This window comes from Balaenoptera borealis, assembly GCF_965194805.1.
Source record: "Balaenoptera borealis genome assembly, chromosome: 12".
NCBI lineage: Eukaryota > Metazoa > Chordata > Mammalia > Artiodactyla > Balaenopteridae > Balaenoptera > Balaenoptera borealis.
This window is the reverse complement of record NC_138869.1, coordinates 100,317,959-100,339,867: the sequence shown is the minus strand read 5'-3', so window position 1 is coordinate 100,339,867 and position 21,909 is coordinate 100,317,959. Positions and strand designations below refer to the sequence as shown.

Genomic DNA, 21,909 nt, shown 5'->3' with positions numbered 1-21,909 from the left:
CCCCCGAGCTGTTGGTCAGGTTATTGAATCCCTCTGGGCTTCTGTTACTTCAAATGTAAAATAAGGATGATAATAATATCTCAGTCGGGATTATTTTGAAAATTAAATGAGATAGTACACATAAAGTGCCTGACACCCAGCAAGCACTCTTCAAATGGTAGCTAGTGCAGCTATTACTCACTACAGGGTGTTACTACATGATTTTTTTAGAAATACCTTCTGAGGCCATTGCTCCCCTCAATAATAATAATAATAATAAAAGGCTATAGATGTTTTTTGCCTCTGAAGAAGCAATTGTTGATTCCCTGAAAGGAGGAAAGTCCATAAGGATTATTTAAGTCAATGCTTCATTAATACTGATATTTCAATAGGAGACACAGGACAGTAGTAATTACTTTTTTCTAGTTCTTGATTTGCACCTTCCATTAACTTAGATGAGTGCTTTGAATCACCTAATGTCACCCAATCTTTTGAGCAATTTCCCAGAAACAGATAATAATGATAATAATGACAACTAACATTTACATAGTGCTTGCCAGGAACCAGCTACTAGTCTAAGTACGTATACATATTTTTTTTTTCTTTTAATCCTCCTAAATCACCCTAAGAAGTAGGCATATCTATCCCCATTTTTCAGCTGAGGAAACCGAGGCACAGAGAGCTTAAGTAACTCACTCGAGATCATATACAGCTAGCAAGGGGCAAAATAGCAGAGCTCAGAAGAGGAGATACTGCCAATCTATTGGTCTTTGTGTTCTTTTATCGTGTTTTATTATTATTTTAAAATATATCACGAAACATTTCATATATACAAAAAAGCCCAGGTGATGTAATCAAGTTGTTGCTGGTGAACTTTCTAGGACGTAAAGCAGAGCAGAAAGCGACAAGAGCCCACCTTAGGGTCAGGGCTGGGGGAGGAGGAGGAGGCATACAGAAAGGACTCACCTACCATGGAGAACACACTATAGCTACCTGATAGTCATAGGGTATTTTGAATTAAGTTTCATGAAAATGTTTATATTCTTGATTTCATAATTCACCTCTAGGAATTTATCCTAGGGAAACTATTGGAGGAAAATACAATTTTCATTGCATTGTTATATATAACCAAAAAGTAAAGAAATAGCTTAAATTCTTGGAATAATAGGTTAGCTAAGTAAGTTGTGATATATCCACGTGATGGAAAAATATGTAGCCTTACAATCAGGGTCTGTGGGGTGTCCATCATCCCCTTTGAACCCTCACCATCCACATTTCTATTTGAGAAAGTATCTTTCTTTAATGCAGCAATATATCAGGATTTGGATGTCAAAAACAAATTATATATATAAAGTATGAAGAAAATACAACACTCTTATTTTTACTACCCACGTGAAACTATAAAGCATCACCAATAGCACTGAACAGCACTAGGTAGCCTTCCCAGCTGTAACCCTAGATAAACACTATCAGAGCTTTGTGCTTGTCTTTCCTACTCACGTCTTTATTCTTTTATTTGCAGATCCCTCTACACAATATTGTTTAGTTTTGCATGCTTTTAAGTTCAAATTTCCTGGCACATTGACTGTGTTTTTTGATAACGTCCTTTTATTTTCCCTTCCCTATTCATCTCTCTTCCAGTTTCTCTTTCCTTTCTCCTACCCCCATTTCACCATTCACACCAGCCTCCAGAATCACAGAGTTCGGGGTGGGGGATGTCAGGCTGAGTTTTGAGCATTAAAGCTCCAAATCACAGTGCAGCAAGCGGGGGAGAGAGCAGGAGAGCTAACGCTTACATTGCAACATTCAAAACATAGTATGATATCCTCCAATTTATCTTTCATTGAACTGAAGGGTTTTGTAGAAATTCTCCTCTCTGTTCCTCTCTCCCTCTGCCTCTTCCCTTTTCTCTACACCTTCCACTGGACATTTCGAAAACAAATCTCTGGAGTGGAGTCTATTCTACGTAACAATAAGCCCCTCTAGCAGTTGGAGTCACAAAACCACAGTCAGACGCGGAGACAGCTGTAAACCCTGCTTTCCCAGATGGAGAGCAGCCCGAGCAGGGATTTGGTAGAGGGAGTTGGGAATACATTAGGCAAAGTCTGTGATGAGAACAAAAGAGGCAGATGACTGGTGACCACTCCACCTTAGTGGGCACGAGTGTAGCATTCCAGATTTGTCATTGCCGTGGGGTCTGGCAGGGTCATTAGCATATTTCCAATACGCACAAGAAAGAAACAGAAAGTGGCATGTATCTGGGGGTGCGCCTGCCTGCCTCTCTCTTGTGCAGACAACTGGAAAATATGACTCCCCCCAACCCCACAGGGGAGGGAGAAATTTGGAACCGTGCTGATGAAAGAGATGATGAAAGAATGGAGCTGGATGAGGAGGTTCAAATGCTGTTTCTGGTCTGAGGAAGAGAAATGATTCATTTTTAATAAGATCAACTGCAAAGAGTACGATCGTCCGGACAGAATCCTCTCACACGGGCGCCCTGGCGGACAGAGAGGGGAAAGGATGTTCGGCACATATGTGTGCATCAAACAGCAATGCAGTGAACCAAGGGGAGTCGTGCGTGAGCCCCCAGCTAGACACAGGGCGCAGATCAGCCTGGCCCTGCCCAGGCCTACGGCTACTGCCTGGGAGAGTGTATTGCAAGCACCACATCACTGATTTGCATCGCCTACAGATATGTTTATGGATACATTTATCTCATTATTTTCGTTTTTTAACATCTTTATTGGCGGATAATTGCTTTACAACGGTGTGTTAGTGTCTGCTGTATAAAAAGTGAATCAGCTATATGTATAATTATATCCCCATATCCCCTCCCTCTTGTGTCTCCCTCCCACCCTCCCTATCCCACCCCTCTAGGTGGACACAAAGCACCGAGCTGATCTCCCTGTGCTATGCGGCTGCTTCCCACTAGCTGTCTATTTTACATTTGGTAGTGTATATATGTCCATGCCACTCTCTCACTTCGTCCCAGCTTACCCTTCCCCCTCCCCGTGTCCTCAAGCCCATTCTCTACGTGTGCGTCTTTATTCCTGTCCTGCCCCTAGGTTCTTCAGAACCATTTTCTTTTTTTTTTTTTTTAGATTCCATACATGTGTGTTAGCATGCAGTATTTATTTTTCTCTTTCTGACTTACATCAATCTGTATGACAGTCTATGGATACATTTATGAACAAAGTGTCTCAGTAGCACAACTACACAGGAAACAAAAATGATCGATTTATGCAAGTGTGGATTTATTTTAACCATCCCATTCCATGCCTTTCTCTAGCCAGGTGAGTCTAGGCTACCATCGCTCTTGTCTCGGTCGTCTCTAACCCCGGGATGCTCATTCTCTGTGGATGACCCGGGTGTATGGCGGGTACTGTTGTAATAAAATCCCGCTCTGGCATTCGCTACAGCTCCCCATCAAAACCACTCCTTCCTCCCCCTTTCATGGCAGAGTGTTCCCGCCACTATAGCGTCTGACAATGGCAGATAATCATTTTCCCGGTGTCTTTTGCAGCTCAGCAGAGCCAACGTACCCAATTCTGGCCAAAGGAACTTGAATGTTTCAGGAAAATATCTTACTTTTCCTAATTCCAAAGAGAGGTTTCTCCTTGGTTTTTTTTTTTGCTTCCGTGGAAGAAGCATGTGATGCTTGGAACTGCAGCCACTGTCTTGTGATCATGTGGAAACAGCCCCAAGATCATGAAGAAGCTGACCCAGATCCTGGACAACTGAACCAGTCTTGGAAATCCCCGTCTCTAGGCTTCTTGTTAGGTAAGAAAGATGACCTTGTCTAAGCCCCTTTTAGTCAGATATTTTATTTCTTGCAGCAGAGAGTATTATTGATAAATTGCAACATATTATGCCACGTAATAATGAAATGTGTAATCACAATGCCCTTTTATAGACCCCTTGGGGGGGGCTTCCATTGTAGGTGGAATAAAGTATAGAGTCCTTACCTGGGTTTCCAGGCCTTGTGCATCAACCCCTCCACCTCTCCAAGGACTCTCAGACTTTGTCCTATGTTCCCTACCCACATTCTCCTTTTCTTTCTTGTTTTCCATCCTGGCCAAATTTCTACCACAGGGCCTTTGCACACACTGACTCTATCCTATTCCTTTCTCTACACCGAGCTTTAAGCTTTAAGGCAGCTTCTTCACAACAGCCTTGCTCTGTCACCCAGTCTGAAGCAGATCTTGCATGCTATGCCTTCTGACTGCTCCCTGCTCTTTCCTCGGTGACTATGGCTGTCAGGGTGGGCTCCCTCAGTGTGCATTCCAACCTCCTTCTAGAAGGCAGGGACTAAGACTGAAACTGCCTTTTCCGGGCTCCCTAGAAACTGGGTTCTAGAAGTGGCTGAGATTCTGCCTATCAGACATACATGCAGGGATGGTTTTCACATGCTGTTGCATGAGCAGAGAGAGGTGGGTAGAGGAGCTATTTGCTGGCTGGGAACCTGGAGGAGGAGACGTGATTTTCACCTTGACAAAGGCACCAGGTCCCTTTGTGGCCTAGTTTTGCAATATGGTTTGGGGCATTGATATTGGAATTTTTGCAAAGAGTTCGTTTCTTTAGGCCTCTTTCAAATGTGGAGCCAGTTATAATTTTTAACACATCCCTTTCTGCTTAAGTTGTCTAGGGTGGATCCTGTTGTCTGTAATTAAGAACCTGACCTGTAAAGAAATACTCACCGTGATTGTAATTTTACATGTATTGATACATTGCCTTGTTACCTGGTATCTCCTGCTAGCCTCTATGCCCTGAACACTCAGCACGGGATGTGGCACATGTCTAGGGCCACAGTTATTTATTGAGTGGGTAAATGACTGATTTAAAAACACCAGACATTGCGTATAAAGCTATAAGAAAAAATAAAGTCCTGAAGCCACATGTTTGATATTTGAAACTCTAGTCGTGTGTAAGAAGCCAGGAAGCTAACATTTACAGTGAATTTCCAACTTGCGGATTTCACCTGGCAGACTCATGGGTATGACAGCCAAATTAAAAAAACAAACAAAAAAACTGAAGACCAGGGAACATGAACTCTGTTAGGAAATGGAATAATAATCCTGACCGTAATGATTTCGTTTCTCAAGGTATGGAATTTTACTCAGGGAGATTTCCCTGGCCCTTTCCAATCCCTCCCAAGAGGGCAAGCTACATTCTGATCTGAGACGCTGGCATAGAACCATGGAACTCTCCATTGGAGATGCAGCCTCACCTTCTCTCTTGGGTGATTCCCTGATTAGACACTGGCCATGCCATGCCCAGTAGACCGTCAGATCCATGAGGGCATGAACCCACGTCTGGCTTGAGTAGTCACTGTTCCTGATGCTTCCTAGCACACAATCAGCAGCCAGTAAATAAATGGAGTGTGCTGCATGCTATTTAAGCATCAGTTTTGAGGAGTTTCTAAAGGACTAAAGTTAGCGTTATATTTACATTAATGAAGCAGATATCTCTTTTTACGTCTTACGGGTGTATGTACATTATAAACGCACAATCCCTGTCTCATACATGTAAAACTATTTTTTCTACAGCCTACGCAGTCTTCTTTAATTGTAGTAGGCTCTCCCTTTTACTGTGTTTTTTTCCATCAACTACTAAAAGTAGCAAATAAGTGTATCTCTTGTTCTCTTTGCCCTCCCTCCCTGTAGCTGGGCTTGTTCCCTGAGTCTGCTCTCTATCTGGTATTTCAACTGAAAGCTCATACTCTCTGAAGTGGCCCATTGTTTGGAGTTGTTCCTGGGTGACTGACTCTCACCATTATAAATATTAGAGAGGAGGGAGTGGGAACTGAGGGGACAGAGGGAAAAGGGGAGAAACCACAGACCTCAGAAAAGCCCTCCAGAAAGATTATCTCCCCAGGAGACAAAACAGAGGTTCATGTTTCTTCACTGTGGCCACATGTTCCTACTCAAAGGCTGGTGTTGGCTGGAAACAAACATATTTCTGCCATGTTTTCTTGTGTTTAATTCTGTTTTGTTTGCTGATCTATAAATTACATTAATAAGTATAGATTTTACCGTTTTAATCCAATACAATTTGCAGTACATTTCATCCTACACACAGTAGGCATATATGACATGGAGATCATTTATGCAAATCAATAATGTATTTTCTCTTCTTTGATGTCTATAATTGGCTTTTGTGTCCCAAATTGCCACTGAGTCTAGGAGTTTCCGTTAATGCACAGATTATCACATCCTCACTTTATGCCACCAATAGTTGAGATTCCCTAGTCCCGAAATGCTCTGATGCTCTTCCTTGTGACCCAGAGCTGAGGACCCTGCATCTGCTCTCGTCCTCCCATTGCATCCATCTTCTTGCACGTGATTCCCAACACACGCACACACACACACACACACACACTCCACCTGTCCTTGAGTCCATGCTCCCCAGGGATCTGGGAATCTAGAGGGTGCTCTCAGAAGCCTGTCTGAGGGCATGACACACACATGCTGAGCTGCAGGAGTGAAGGTAAAATTCAGACACGAGGACGGGGCCACAGAGACCCTGAGCCCCGGAGCCTGGGGCGTTTGGGAACCAGGGAGAGGGAAGGGAGGGAGCAGTGAAGGATGATGGAGAGGAACTAACGAGTTAGTCTCCAGCCCCTGCAGCTCACAACTCCCCAAAATCCACACCCTTTTACCTTGAAATTGCTAAACCAAGATTGCCTTCAGGCTCTGGGAGTCTTTTCATTTAAAAGTTGTATCTTTTGTAGTATTCAAGTCATGCAAAAGAATATGTGCAACCAGAGTAAGTTTTGTCACAAAATGATAACCTAAATACTTGCGGACCTGAGGTTCACATGTCCATGGGGGACCTTGTAACTCTGTTTCCACTAACTTTTCACAATTACCTGAAATTCCTTTTGCAGAAGACAAAAGCTTTCATGCTAGACATTGACAGGAAGGCTAAAAACGCAGCTACCAGAGAGAGGTGACACATTGGTATGAATGAGCTTCAGGCAAAGCCTAAATGGTGACAGCCCGGTGTTTTGTAGGTGCTGGGGGCTTGGGGAAGGGGCAAGGGAGAAAGGGGGCTCAGAAACTCTAAAAGCAAATGCCCTGAGCTGAGCTTCACAAGATTTTTTCCATGACTGTGCCCCTTATTTCTATCTATTCAGTGACACATGAAAATTGTGGACAGAGGCACTCCAAATCCCGTGCTGTCACAAGTGAGCCTTCTAGAAGCTGTTTCCAAGATAGCAATATTGCTATTAGTAATATTTATAATGTATTGAGTGCATACGAAGTGTATTGTGCTCAGCTCTGGGGCTTCAGCTCTGAGAAAAAGTGAAATTTAGAGCTCACAAACACTGTAGTCTACCAGGGGGACAGACAAGAAATCAGGCAGTTATCACACAGTCTGAAAAGTGTGATTTTTATTCCAGTTTAATGCACACTTTCACAGCATCCTAGAGTGTCCTCAAAATTGAAACCAAAGACCTTTTTTGTGCAGTGATTTGCTTAATACCCGCCTCCCCTGATCTATTGTTATTCCAAGAGGCAGAGGACTTGAGTCCGGCCTGCAGACGCTCTACACTAGCCTCATGCTGGCAGGCACTTAATAAATAACTGCTAAATATCTGAGCGAGGAAATGACCAAATGCTAGAAGAGAGGCAAGCATGGAGACCTGAGGGACAATTAACTCTATCCCGGGGCTCAGGACGCTTTGGGGAAGACCAAAGCCTGAATCCTACAAGGAAATGGTGTCGATCCCAGGAAAGAAGGCGCAAACCCCTTAAAGTCTGGGAGGCAAGACCGCTCAGCGCATCCCATTGGAACTGGGACCCGCGCAGCTGGAGCTCAGAGCTGCCGCTCTGTCCACGGATTTTAGTGCAAAACAGAAAACGGTGCCATCAGCAGGTGGATAAGTTGCCAAAAGGTGCCCCCTCTCTAGACCAACCAATTAGAAAAAAGAGACTTTTCTTCCAGGATGATTGACTGTGTCTTCCCCTTGTCTGGGGCCACCTGTCCAGCTGGCCCAGTAGCCTTGGCAGTGGGGAGGTGGGTGGCCAGAGCTGAGCTAGCTCTAATGAGCAGGGGAAGACTCACAGGCAGCCTTTCTGGCCCCATAAGGAGTTTGAACTTCATTCTGTGAGCAAAGACCTTTTGAAGAACTTTAACTTGGGAATGACGCTCCAACAGAACTTTATTCAGCAGACACTTCTTGAGCTCCTGCTTACGTGAGAGGCTCACATTGATAGGGTACCTGCGCTGGTGGAAGCTACAGTTTAGTGGTGAGAAAATGGGCTTTGGGGCCAGCAGGAGGTAGGAAGAGCCACTTGAACTAGAGAGAGAAAATCTCATAACCAACCCTGTGAGGCAGACATGGTGATCCCCATTATACAGATGAGAAAACTGAAGGAAGGGAGGTGAACTAACTTACCCACTGCCACACAGTTTCAAACTCATATCTGTGTGATCATAAATCCCATGGGCTGGCACCACAGAGAAAAGAGCAAAACGCTGTACAGTGCGTCCTTACAAAAAATTGAAACGTGAAAATAAGAAAGATAAATCACTAATTGAGCACACACACACACACACACACACACACACACACACACTAGTGAAATACAACCTCACTCTCCAGAAAATGCAGTCTGGAAAATATTGGTCAGAATATGGCCAGAGGCCTAGCTGTAAACCCTATATGGGCTTATTCAGACAAGTTAATTCCGTCCTGGGTAAAAACATTCCATAATCATAGACCTTGCCTCTCAGCTTAGCAGGGCCCCTCGAAAGTGGATGCTATTCATAGGATCCCAGGGCTGTAAAAAGCCAGTCAGAGTACCCAATTTGGAACTCTCAAATTCAGTTGAGCAGTTTTGTGAATTAATGTCAGTTTTCTCTTCTTTTCTGGAAGCTCTCTAGGGGAGGAACTCCGTATTCCAAAGTTTCATCACCCTGATCAGTAAAATGTTCCACTGAGTTCAAACTCAATCTTGTCTGCTTGAGTATGGGACCATCTCTCCCTTCTTTGGTCCTCTATTGGAAAGGAGGTCGGAAAGGCTCTTAAGCGCATTTCTTCTCTGAACTGGACAAACCCCAGTTCCTTTTAAAGTTTATCCTAGGATTCATTTTCTCTCTTTATAAATTATTCATTTCTCGTCTCTGAACTGTCTCCTTTCCAGTTTCCTTTCTGGAAAAAAAAAAAAAAAAGCAGGAATATGTGTTTTGGGAAACAAAAGCCAGCAATGGTAGTTACGACTGATTCTCGTTCTTGGTGGTATTGTGTTCTACAGGGTTGCTGTGAACATTGAATTGGTGAAGACTGAACCATTGCTCCCAGGGGAAATAAAGGTTAGGTTCCTGTGAGCCTCTGGTCACATCTTCATCAATTGACCAATATCTAACCTTGTTTTATGTGTGTTTTTGTCGAAAGACAATTTATGTCAAGTATCACGTTGATTCATTAACATTGAATTCATGGCCATCAGAGCTATAACTCACACCTGAATGAAACTTATGACACACACAGATTTTCTCCGTAAGGCACATCACACAGCCTCTGTGCGTAGGACACTAGACGGCCCTTCGGCACTATGCCTGGGGGACATTTTAAACAGTGAAATCACTCCAAAGACACAGAAATGCAAAGAACGTGGCACTCAAGAGATAGCAAAGACGACACTTTATCAGTATGGGAGCTGAAACAAGAAGCTGGGAACATGCACATCGGTAACTCACACGCTTCCCTGTCCTGCCTGCGTCCATAAATCACCGTGAAAGTGCTGCGAGTATTGCTTTGGGGGTTACAAATACATTTTAGCAAGTAGGTAGATTTGACTGTATTTGTTCCTTTCTATTAAGTGATCGGGGCCTTTTACAGATGGTAGAAAAAAGGGTGAGAGGAGGGAACTGGGCATTTTTTTGGAGATTCAGAAGATTGTTGAAAATGATTTTGTGAGAGGTATTGTACCTGGACAATGGCTAAATGGCCTAAGGTGGAGGCATATAATTCCTTACGTCTCCAGCAATCTGCCTGCAGATCTCCTAGTGTGAAAAACGGCTTGCTATAAGATGCAAGTTTTGCCGTCCTGTACGTGTAATTATATTTTAATAAAAAATAGATTTATAGCTCGACAGTGAGCCATGAGATTATACAGCCCAGAAGCTGCTGTGAACTTTCAGCCATCAAACCCTGGCCCTCCTGCCCCTACAGCAGCCCTGAGTTTCTGCCCGGTGGTGGGTGATCGGACACGCTGACCCACAATGGGCTGTGAGGGCTCCTGTGAGCCGCATTCTTTGCTGGGCACTTTCACTTTAAAGACAGTGCATCAAAACTCCAATTCAATAAGTCAAAAGCCAAATCCATACTTAACAGGAAAAGACAAAAATCACTGATTTAAAGGGATGACCCAAATCTAAAAACTGATGGAAGAGTCATGTCATGAAATCCATTCAAAACATGTACTTCTCGTAGTTCCCATATGCATTTGCTGCTCAAGCTTGACTAGTAAAAGTGATTTTTTTTCCCCTCCTGCTGGAACTAGCCTATAATTTGATTTCTAGATTCTTCCAGGGTTGTGCTCTGAACAGAAACAAAATGAAAATATTTCAGGGGCTTATTTGACAACCACTGCAAAAGAAAACACATGGTTATCTGTGGAGTCATAGGTTAAAGCTATAAATTTATTTTATTAAACAGAAAGGGAATGGGTGAAATTTAAAGACACTGTAACCCTGACCCTGTTTTCTTGGAATAATATTCTCGTCTGATTTATTCCTTTAGTTTTTACTTAGAGATATCACATGTACACCAGTGGTAACCCCTTCTTTTTGGTAAGGTTTTATCTCTCATAAAAGTCTGATGTATTCAGTGATGAATTTGGATTAAAAGAAGTTTTTCCAAAAAATCCATAGACTTAAAACTACAAAGAACACATTAGCATTTGCATTAAAGAAGGAAAGGGCAAAATCTTGACATTTCCTCCAAGAGAGAGCAGTTCTTCACCTTCTTTATATAATCTCTTAGAATATAACATCTAATATATATATATATATCTTATTTTATATATGTATATTTTAATATATACTATATGTATCTCAATATATATTATATATCTTAATATATGCCATATATATGCGAAATATATATATTTTTTCTAGTAACATGATCACAGTCTCCATTAATACTAGACTAGATCACTGTTTGGGAAGTCTGTTCATATTTTTAGTAATTGAGTTTATTTTTTTTTCGCAGACACTAAAATGTCCAGTATCAAATAAATAAGGGTCAGATGATTCCCAAATAACATGACCAGAGTGTTCATAAGATTCGAAGAAGCTGAGTTAGATCATTTCAAAAGGACAAATGCAGCTCTCCTCCAAATTCAGTAACTCGTGGAATGTAGCAATCTTGCCTGTCTTTCCTCTGAGCCAAGCAGCCTGGTGCTGTCACGCTCATCTTTCATCTCCTGTGCCTTCCACCAAGTGTTAGTTTTTATAGTTAGGAGAAAAATTTATGAATTTCTTAATTAAAATGAAAGTGAGTCTATGAAAATGAAGTTGATCCTAATTGATCCTGATTCTCTCACTCAAAGTATGAATAGACTAGAGGAAACTGCTGTAAGATGTGAATTAGTGATGCAGCTTATTGACTGTAGCTGCTGTGACTCATTGGATCGGCCTTTCTTTCGTTATTTTATAATGAAAGGTTGTTGGGTGCAGCCTTAAAAGCAATGAGAAAATCAACAGAATGTTCTTGGAATGACTGCTGGCAAACTTTCTTTTATTTGTCTCTGTTCTCTTCAGGGAAAAGAGAGGGCACGTCACTTTCAGAAGGATTAAAAGGTCAAAGGTCTTGGTGAAGGGATGTCTACACAAGCCTTTAGAACACTGTTATCAGAGGATCAGCTAGAAAACAATCTTCCAGCTAATCCTCTGCCTGGATCCAAAGAAAACCCTTTACCTTTCCCCCCCCCCCCATTTTTTTCCCTTTACAGAAGCCATTTTCCACAAAAGCCTCTCACTTTGCCTTGATGTCTTAGCCTAGGTTTACGGGATCCGAGTTCTTCTCTCTCCAGCTCTCTCCCTTTTTCTCAGTACCATCTTGGTCTCCAAGGCTAGCCCTTCCTTCCTCACTCTGTCCTCTTCCTGCCTTTCTCTGACCTCTTACTGTCTTTGCTTGGTTTTATCTGGGATTCCCTGTAAAGCCCTCCTAGCCTCCACAAGAGCCCAAACCTTAGCTGATGCAGAACCTCTTCTGAGGGAGAAAAGACACTGACTTCCGGATTGCTGGTATTAAAGATCATCTGGTCTACCTACCTTCTTTGTCCACCATGTTATAGGTGAACAAAGTTCATGGAATCGCCTGAAGTCACACAGTCAGGTAGGGGCTGAGCCAGGACTAGGGCTCAGAACTGTTCATTCTCCATGGCCTCTAATAACGGCTGCACGTTGGTTGCAAAGTCCTTTGGATAGTCCAGATGCTCTCCTAATCTAAGGTAGTTAACCAAGTGGGCAAGATTGCTGTTCTTGTCATGATGCCAACTCAATGAGACCAGGGTGGCATGCATGTTGGCAAGCTGCAAATGAAGAGGGGTGGGCGTCTGCTTTACACCCAGAGCCCCGTGATCTGGACTCATGGCCAGAGGCTCCAGTCACTGCACCACAAGGGGGAAGCGGACTTCTCACCGCCTCGGGGTGGATGTCGCCAAGAGACCCTCCTTCTCTCCCTCATCACTGCACTTTGTGAACCACCGCTCACCAGGAGATTGAGTAAGACAGAAACTGGGGAAAATCACACAGTGTGTGTGTCGGTTTGACAAGAGTTTACATAACGCTATAGGAAAAGATACCCAAGAAAGCTGTCAGCTTTGCTGGGGCTGTCTTCCCCTCCCTCCCAGCTGGAGATGGAAGAATGGGGAGGACCTGGTGCTCCCTGGTGCCCTGTGCTCCTTGGTCATCAGTCATAGAGGACAGGAGCCTACCTGGATGTTTGTATTAGGTTTGGGAAGTTGACACTTGGTAATGATGCTGAATGCACTTTGCTGTTCACTTTTTGTGGTTGGAAAAATCCTCCTAATATCATACATTAGAATAAAGCACCACCTTGTGGTCTGATGCATTTATTAAAGTGGCAAAATCCGAGAGCTGAGACTGGAAATGCTCCCCCACCTGGCAGCAGAGAAGCCAAGGTCTGAAAGCTGACTCCAGGGTGGCTGAAGGGAGCAGGAGCCCCAAAGTGTCTTTCTGCTCCTTCTGGGGGCTCTCGGATCAGGTAACGACAGCATCACCTTCCATGGTGTGAGTTTCATGTTTCTGACACTAAAATACTATGTTATTTACATAGAGTAACCAATTTAATCCTTTCAAAACCACAGGGAAATGAGTCTTAATATTTAAACTTTAGAGGTTGCAGCTGAGGTCACTGGGTGATCCAACCACACTTAAGTGCAGAGCTTAGGTTAGAGGTCAAGCCCTTCGGACACAAAGTCTGTGCTCTCAACCACTGCTCTGCTGATCCCCAAACCAAGACCAAGACCAAGACCAGGGTCCACTTCAAGCTCTCTCTCCTAGGGGACTGTGGCTCTGGACTCTAAATCAAATCAGAAACAGCTAGAGTCTTACCTGAAATTCACCCAGGGGGCTGGAAGTAACCCATTCCCCAAGGTTTACTTGGTAAGGAAAGTCTGTACTCAGAGGTGGAGACTCCACTGGTGCCCATCCACCTTCTGAGATGGCCAGAGGGGAGGGATTTTGAGGATGAGCCAGAAAGTGGCTGAGCAAGCAACCAGACCCGAAATCATTTCACGAAGAAACAAAACCAGGAAGAGATGTTTGGCAAATATTCACTTGTACAATTATAGTGCTTTCCTGAACCATGATATTTTATCTTCTTTAAAAAGTAATTATTTTATCATGTAGTTTGTTTTAAAGGGAGGGTTGGAGAGTCTGGTTAGTATATAAGGTGAGTAGGTAGTAGTAATATAGGTAAAATACTTTTAGAAGGGAGACCTGGCCCCGGTCTTGTTCCTGTGACATTGTGAGTATCTTTGGGCAAGTCACTTCCTTGTCTCGGGGTCTCAATGATCTCATTTGTAGAACAGGGGGTTGGACTTGACTAAAAGGTAGATGGTTCTAAAATAGCGCACAACGCAACTGTGGAAAATCTGAGTCAAGAACCTCAGCTTTCTCCATTTCCTTAGAAAGTCTATCTTGCCCATGCTTCCTTCCTATTCTCAACTGAATCTGCTGCTAATTTTGGTAGCACAGTGACCTGCACACAGAGATGTTCAATAACATTTTCTAATGACGATGACTTGGGGAAATACATGCGTCTCTGTTTTTCCAGAGGAGGTAAATCCACAGAGTTCCTGACTTCCTAGTCCCTTTCCATCCACCAAAAAGAAATCCAAACAGTGTTTTAAAGTTCTATAAAAAGAGGAAGCACTGCTATGGATTTTCTTCCCTTGGAGGGTTACTATGTGACACCAAGACAGTGCCTGTTTGTTTCAAAACCTCTCACCTTCTATTTCCTTCCTGTGCTCTCACTCTGGATGTCTATTTGTTGAGCCCTTCTTTTAACAGATAATCTGTACTAGAGTAGACCCCAGAACAGGGCTGTCCAATAGAACTTTCTGCAATGTTGAAAATGTAATTAGTGCTTTGCAATGTGGCAGTCAGTCAACAACCAACAGTTGTAGGTGACTACTGAGCATTTGAAATGAGGTTCGTAAGCCGATGCACTGAATGTTTAATTTTATTTCATTTTAGCTTATTTAAATCTTAATTTAAGTTGCCGCATACGGCTACTGGTTACCACATTGATGAGTACAGCTCTATAACATTGTTATGACATGGATCTTTGCCGCAGACTCTGTGGATTTTCTAGGACATCAAGCATATATTATAACAGAGCTATCCTTAATCCTGGCTCTATAAGCAGACCTTTAACAGATTCTTTTTCTGTGTTGTTTTTCTTGAAAACAGGGTTTCAAAAATATAATGGTGTATCAGTCTTTGTAAAATATCTATCTTTGAGATAACTGAATTTTTCTTAATTTTACCCTAAATGATAGAAAAAGAATTCTGGTTTGATTCCATGGAAATAGAAATTATTCTTTAGTTTAAGTAGAAAAAGAAGTATTTTCTCACTCTGTAGATTTTTTTCCAGTTAATAATGGAATAAATTTGAATGTAATCTTAGAATATCTTCCAGTTAATGAGTATTTTTGATGTCAAACATTTAATAATAAAAATAGATCCTGTCCTTAGAAGTAGGGATTTATATATAAGTGTATGTTTTTCCTAAAATATTTGATCTGTAGGATGAAATAAAAAAAAACCTGGTGAAATTCTCAATGCTTTATTATATAACTCCTATCTTGAATAAGCTCACGTTACCTTCCAAGTATGTTTCTAATTAATTAGCCCAGTATTTCTCAACTGGAACAAAGATTGGGTAACATTATACCCATTAATCTCAAAATAAAGCCTTTATCCTCAAAAATATAAAGAGGTTTTCAGATAGGTGACAGTCCTGAGAAAGTGACCCCTATATTGGAAGAGAAGACTAAAAAGTCCTGTAAATAATTTTGATAAACGCACGGAAGCTCTCATGAGAAAGCATGTTGATGCATTTCAGAATCTATGGTGGCGGCGAGCAAACAAGAGATTCTGTCACCTGCAATGAAGGAGCGGTACCCCTAGTGTCTTTCCTTGTCCCCTCCATTACGAAGTTGTCAAGCTGGGACCGTACAATGGTCTGCTGCTCTGGGCCTGTCCTGGCTTTATGATGATGATACGCAGACACCGTTATCCTAGGGGACCAGAGCTCCATTTGAAGGATTCTTCCTACACTTTTAACCTTGGTGCAGAAAATCATCCCCACTCCAGAAAGTGACTTAAAACCCCCAAACTGCATTTCCTGGGATTAAACATGTATTACTTGCCCAAATACAAATGAATGGAAATCAACTTCAGGAGTTTAAAATAAGCCAAAGCGCTGCAGAAAAACAAAGGTAACCCATGCTTCTATTTCTTTGTCATTTGTTTTTCAGGAGAGTTTGTACTTGAGAGGATGTAGAAGTTTCACTGGGGTCTGAAGGCACATTTACGCCATGATAAAGACCAGTCCATACCCCAGTGGGGTCCCTTCCCAAGCCCTGAGTCATTTGTCCCACGTAGAGGAAGCGGAGAGCCCTGCCAGCCCACTGTACACCCACTCACGTGGCTGCAGCGGATGAGGGAATATTCAGCACCATCGCACAGGAATTGCCCTGGACTCCGTGACCCTCAGAGCCATGAGGAAGTTGGTCAACAGCATTTGTCAGAGACTTAACCAGAGAACACACAGGGAGAGAAAACCTTTCCCAGGGCTGACTAATATAATCCTCTGGTTTCTGAATGTCCTCGTAGGAGGAGAGGAAACCTCCTCTGAGAACCGTGGTTGATGCCAACTGTGGGTAAAGCAGGGCCATTTAGCTCTCATAGGAAGAGATATTGAGACTCTTTTACTGTAATCAGTTTGCAAGCCTAGATGTGAGGAACTCACCAGTGTTAACAAAGAAGTGACATCAAAGAGGAGAATGAAACACCATGCCAGCAAGAGCTGCAAGAGGCGTTTCCTTCAGGTCCACCTGACTGAAAGTTTCCCAATTCCTCAGTGAAGATGAATTAGAACTTACATGAGAACCATACTCTGTATCATTTCTCGATTAATATATGCAGTGCAGAGGCCAATTGTCTGGAAAACTGTATATCTCAATTAGGTCAGCTGAGCCAACCTCAACTGATCTTTGAGTAGTTGGCCTAAAATTCCAGCTTTTAGAAACTTCTTCAGGATAAATTAGATGCATGGCAAGACCCACGTTGGCTGAAGAACCCCAATCAACCGTTACTGTTAAATTCTGGGCGCAGATTAGGCAAACTAAGTAAGCAGTGTCTCTTTCAGAATGTCACCTCAATACTGCTTGCTCTTCTCTTGCTGTGATACACATGAGAGTCTCTGTAGTAATTGTTCATTTCCCTAAACTCATTTAAAAAAGACACATAGAACTGCTAATCTTTCCTGAATGTTCTTGTTCCCCTTCTTCCTCAATAATAAAACCTCTGAATGCTAGTAGTCATGACCACCTAGGAGACAACCTCTATTTCCTTGTCTTCCAATATCTGTTTTCCCCGTCACCCTCAGGGAAAGAACCAAGGGTTGTAAACAGCAGTAATGTGTATGATATCTAGGAAGTGTCACTAAAGGAGATATTGTAGCCTTAGCCTGCCTCCTTTTTTTGTATCCTGCTGCCTGGAATGCAGATATGATGGCTGGTGCTGGGTCCTGATGAGACTAATGGAACATCAAGGTAGAAAATACTGGATGCCCTGATTATGGTGGCGTCATCATTCCAGTCCTGGATCAGCCACATTCACAAGAGAAATTATACAACTTTTCGTCTCATTTAAGCCACTTTTATTTTAACTGTTCAATCACTCTCAGTTGAACCTGATCCCAACTCCTCCAAGAAAACATTTTCATTATGAAAACTTGAGGATATACATACTGAGCAGACACCTTGAAAAATCATGGTGGGAGGAGAGATGGCTCAGAAAAGGAAGAACGGGGTGCAGGCTCAGCACTCACATTATAAAAATTATTTGCAAGAATCATGGCTCTACATTTGTCCCTGATGAGATTGCCCATTGCTCTCTGGTGAGTGAAATACCGATATAACTGCTCACCTGTTTTCTTTCTTCAGAAATTAAATATAGTTCAGAATTGAAACCAGGTCTTTCTTCTCTTGCTCTTTCAATAGGAGACAATCACATGAGTGACACTTTTTTGAAGACTCAATCCATGTTTCCACTCTCTTACATTCCCTAGCAAAGGATTATCTTAAGCAACTTCTGCAAATTGCATCATCACACATGCTTGAAACAAATTTAAATTCAGTAAACCAAAGAAAGCAAGGGCGTGGTGGTGGGAATTGCTCCTGAAGCAGTCAAGTGTATGCTGTGGGCCGCCCCCATCTTTACTGCTTTCCCATAAAAGGCTTGAGAAAAGGAAGTTAAACCGCAACCCCATTAGGTAATAGGCTGTGCATTAATATAATTTATGGGGAATGAGGAAGGGAAAGACTCAGCTTTGAAAGATTTTCCTCAACAGCATATTTCTCTTTGCTGCAAAGCTATCCCTGAAACATCAGTTGAGACATAGGAGGAAACCTGGAATCCCTCACCCATCTTATACCAAGCACTTTCTGGAGGTGGGCGATCTTTCAGGATACTGAAAATGTTTCTCAGTAGGTGGTGCAGTTTGACAGTCAGTCTTCACCAGGCTGATTTCTGACCCAGGGAGCAGAAGTGGACATAAAGAAGAGTGGTGAGGGGCTTTGACTTAACCCAGAATCCCTCATACCCTTAAAAGTTATTGAGGACCCCCAAAAGCTTTTGTTTATGTGGGTTATATTTAACATATTAGAAATAATACTGGATAATATTTAAAATATTAATTTTTTGTTTAAAATAACAACGAGAAACCCAATACGTTAAAATAAAATAATTTGTAATGCTATTAAAACTGAGAGAAATTTAAGATATTTATTTGTTTCAAATAACTGACAGACTCAGTGCGTGTTAGCAAAAAATAACATTTTAATGAAGTTAATTATTTTTCCCTAATGGATCTTTTGCCCAAGCATGATTTTGCCATATAATGCATCGATCACTGGAAATTATTGTTTCATTGGGTGAATATTTGAGCTTCCAAATATGGGCTATACAATATTTTTTATAACTCACATTTGTTAATATCACTGAGCTCATTAGAAAAGTCTTTAAGCATCAGGAGGCTATCAGGTTTACATTTAGCAGATACAAGTTTTCCAAAATTCCAAGTTTTGCTTGAAAGCTCAAATTTTATCTTTGGCAGCAAAGAATGTCTGTCATTTTCCTTGAAGTGACAAGCTCTCTTTATGCACTCTCAAGAAAAAGGCTGTCAAAAGACAAGTTCAAATAACAATAGTTTGCTGTCAGCTGTCTTTCAGGGAAAAATGGTGTTCCATGAAAAAATAGGCTATTTCAGCTTGCAACTCAAACGATTGCATACACGATGGAATATAGTTGTCGAAGTGCTTTATGCATACTTCCTATTTTATCACATAGAGTATTGAAAAGACATCTGGTCAAGGGTCAAGATTAACTAAGTTAATCATTTCCCTGTTTTATTGAGGACATGAAATAGTCCCCCCACCGTTTTTTCCTGCAAGTTTGTGGTGATAAAAAAAATACAGTGACTACTGATGCAGGCTGGAGCCCCTGCCCCGGTTGGTACAAAGGCAGCCGCTATTATACCTAGTTTTGCTTTTGCACAATTAATGCAAATGTCAACACAATGAAAAAGGCAAATAACATTGTAGTATTATTATAAAAATAGTTTTCCTCTCCTGGACCCACACAAGGATCTCAGGGAATCCCAGGGGGAAACAGACTACACTTTGAGAATGGCTGTGGTAGGGCATTCTAGTATTAAATTAAGATTCATCAACAGTACATGGATGAAATTTACAACAATAGGGTCTTTTAATTAAGTGTCTTTTCTGCACTATCTACCCCATCAGAAACAAATCAAGAGCAAAATGTTAACAAAAGTTTATGATGACTGCTATGATCTAAAATTGATCAACATACAAGAAATATCTTACCAATAATTATTAATGTAAAAAAGCAGCCTCAGAATACATTTTAAAAAATTTCTACCCCTGAAAACATTTCAGAATTTAAGAGGCAATAATAATAATAATAAATAACTACAAAATCCCCTTTGAGTGCATTTTCAGCAGCTCTTTTCCTAAAGGTTTACATTATTTTATTTTAACTTGAAAACATCTCTGTAATGTGGTTGCACAGGGCTTTGTATCAGCTTCATTTTGCAGGTGAAGAGTCTGAGAATATGAGACTTAGCCACAGTCACAAAGGGAAAGAGGGGAGGAACCAGGGGAGTCCTCCTGGTTAACATTTTAAAGCCCTTTCCTTTTCACCACCCTGAACCACTTGGTGAGTCCATCCTCAGCAGCCATGTTTCATTTCAATAAAAAGAGACGATTCCAATGAACTCAGAGACCGTAGAAATCCCTAAGGTGGAGTTTGCCAAATAACTGAAAACCTGCAGGGAAAGTGTGACTCCCATGAGATGTTTCCAGTTTCCATTTCTGCTGATAGGCAGAAGTTCATAGAAAGGAAGAAATTCTCTCAGCTGGGGTCACATCACTTGCTAAATTTGGAATTCCAGATTAGAGAAACACCCTCAGCTGACGGAGCCTTCCATTCCTGATGTCCTGGAGATGCTCATTCTGAAAGTACAGTTGCATGTTTCCTTCCCCTTTGGAACCAGAGGGCAAACTCGGCTAAGACGTCTGCCTCCCTTGGCCCTCAGGAGTGATGGGGGACACATGTGGAGATGTAGGCAGAATGTGTTGAATGGGAAGAGGACGTGGGTGGGGACTGGTGATGAGTGAAAGAAAAGGAAATGTGAGCCCGTGGTCCTATAAGCAGGAGCAGCTTTAAAGTGGTCAGGTTCGTAATTTCCTAGCCTGTTACAGGTAACAGAATCTTTTCTACCTGTCACCAGTGAGTAATTGCCATAACAATGCTGTATTTATGTGACCCATATTTTACCTCCCAAAGGTAGAGGGAAATCCTTAAAGAAACACATAGACCTCCAGTTGTGTATAGAGAAGAGCGACTGTTTTCCCTCCTCTTCCATGTCATACGGCCCTTTCCTCTTGAAAATACCCGTATCTTTTCCTTCTTATGTCCATCGTGCCCTCCACTCTTTAAATCCTAGCACTGGATCTAAATGGAAGGCACATAGGAATCCCCTGGCGGTCCAGTGGTTAGGACTCCGCGCTTTCACTGCCGAGGGCCCGGTTCGATCCCTGGTCGGGGAACTAAGATCCCACAGGCCACCTGCCCCACCCACCCCGCCAAAATAATAAGTAAATAAATGAATAAATACAAATAAATGGAAGGCACAGGCGAAGTGTTTTTGAACGGAACCTGCCTGACCCTGGCTGGCAAGGCAGCATCTAAGAGGCCTTCTGCACGCCTCGTCTCCGGGCTCGGAGAGAGATCACAAGAATACCCATTGTTCGGATGCAATCACTTCCTACCGATGAAAAACAGCTTGCCTGGGTGGAAAACTATTTTCTCAGATAGCAGTTTGCCTAGGAGTTGCAAGGACATTCTTTTTCTGTGCCAAGAACATCAGCCAGTTCGGAAGTCCCTCTCCCTTGAGGTCCTGGGCATACACATACAAGCGTGTGTAATCCTTACGTTTGGTGCTGGTGTAAATGTCAAGGAGGAATATTGGGGTTATTCTGCCACTACTTGGTTTTCCTCTCTCCTCCACCCTCACCCCTTTTATGTTATCTCTTGACGTTTCCCCCCCCACCCCACCCCCATCTCTTGATTCTGTTGGTTCTAGCTTTACTGTTCTCAGTTTAGAAGTGTGAGCCCTTTGGGATGAAAGGTGATATAAAATCTGGGCAGGATCGAGAAGCATCTTACAGTATAAAGGAAAGGGCTCTGCACCTTGGTCCCAAAGACCCAGGCTGGACTTTACCTTGTCAGTTATTAGCTTACACAAAGCCGCTAACTTCTCTTCGTCTCAGTTTTCCACCTGAAACTGGGCATGATAATCCTTACTCTGTCTGCTTTCCAAGATCTATGTAAGAATCAATGGTTATTGTGTAATATTATGTAACACTATCTGACATTGTTTATTTGCTTCATTCCAGTACCAAGAACAGTGCATAGCAGGTGCTCAATAAACATTAGTTAAATGAATGACTATTTTCAGAAATGTTTTGTAAAGTGTGTAAGCACTGTACAATGTTTTTATTATACTTCTTGTAGATTATCCTAGTAGGGGGCAATGCTCTAGACCCCTGTTTCTGTGATGTGTGGTGCAGGAGC

General features: G+C 42.2%; 1 long non-coding RNA gene across 1 annotated transcript in view; it reads right to left on the bottom strand.

Moving 5' to 3' along the window:
- LOC309606876 overlaps positions 1 to 19,587 on the bottom strand; it is a 42,887-nt gene extending 23,300 nt beyond the window's left edge. Inside the window, exon 1 of the long non-coding RNA XR_014232097.1 lies at positions 17,677 to 19,587. This is a non-coding gene — a long non-coding RNA (uncharacterized lncRNA). The remainder of the gene's footprint in view (positions 1 to 17,676) is intronic.
- Positions 19,588 to 21,909: the final 2,322 nt, after the last annotated feature.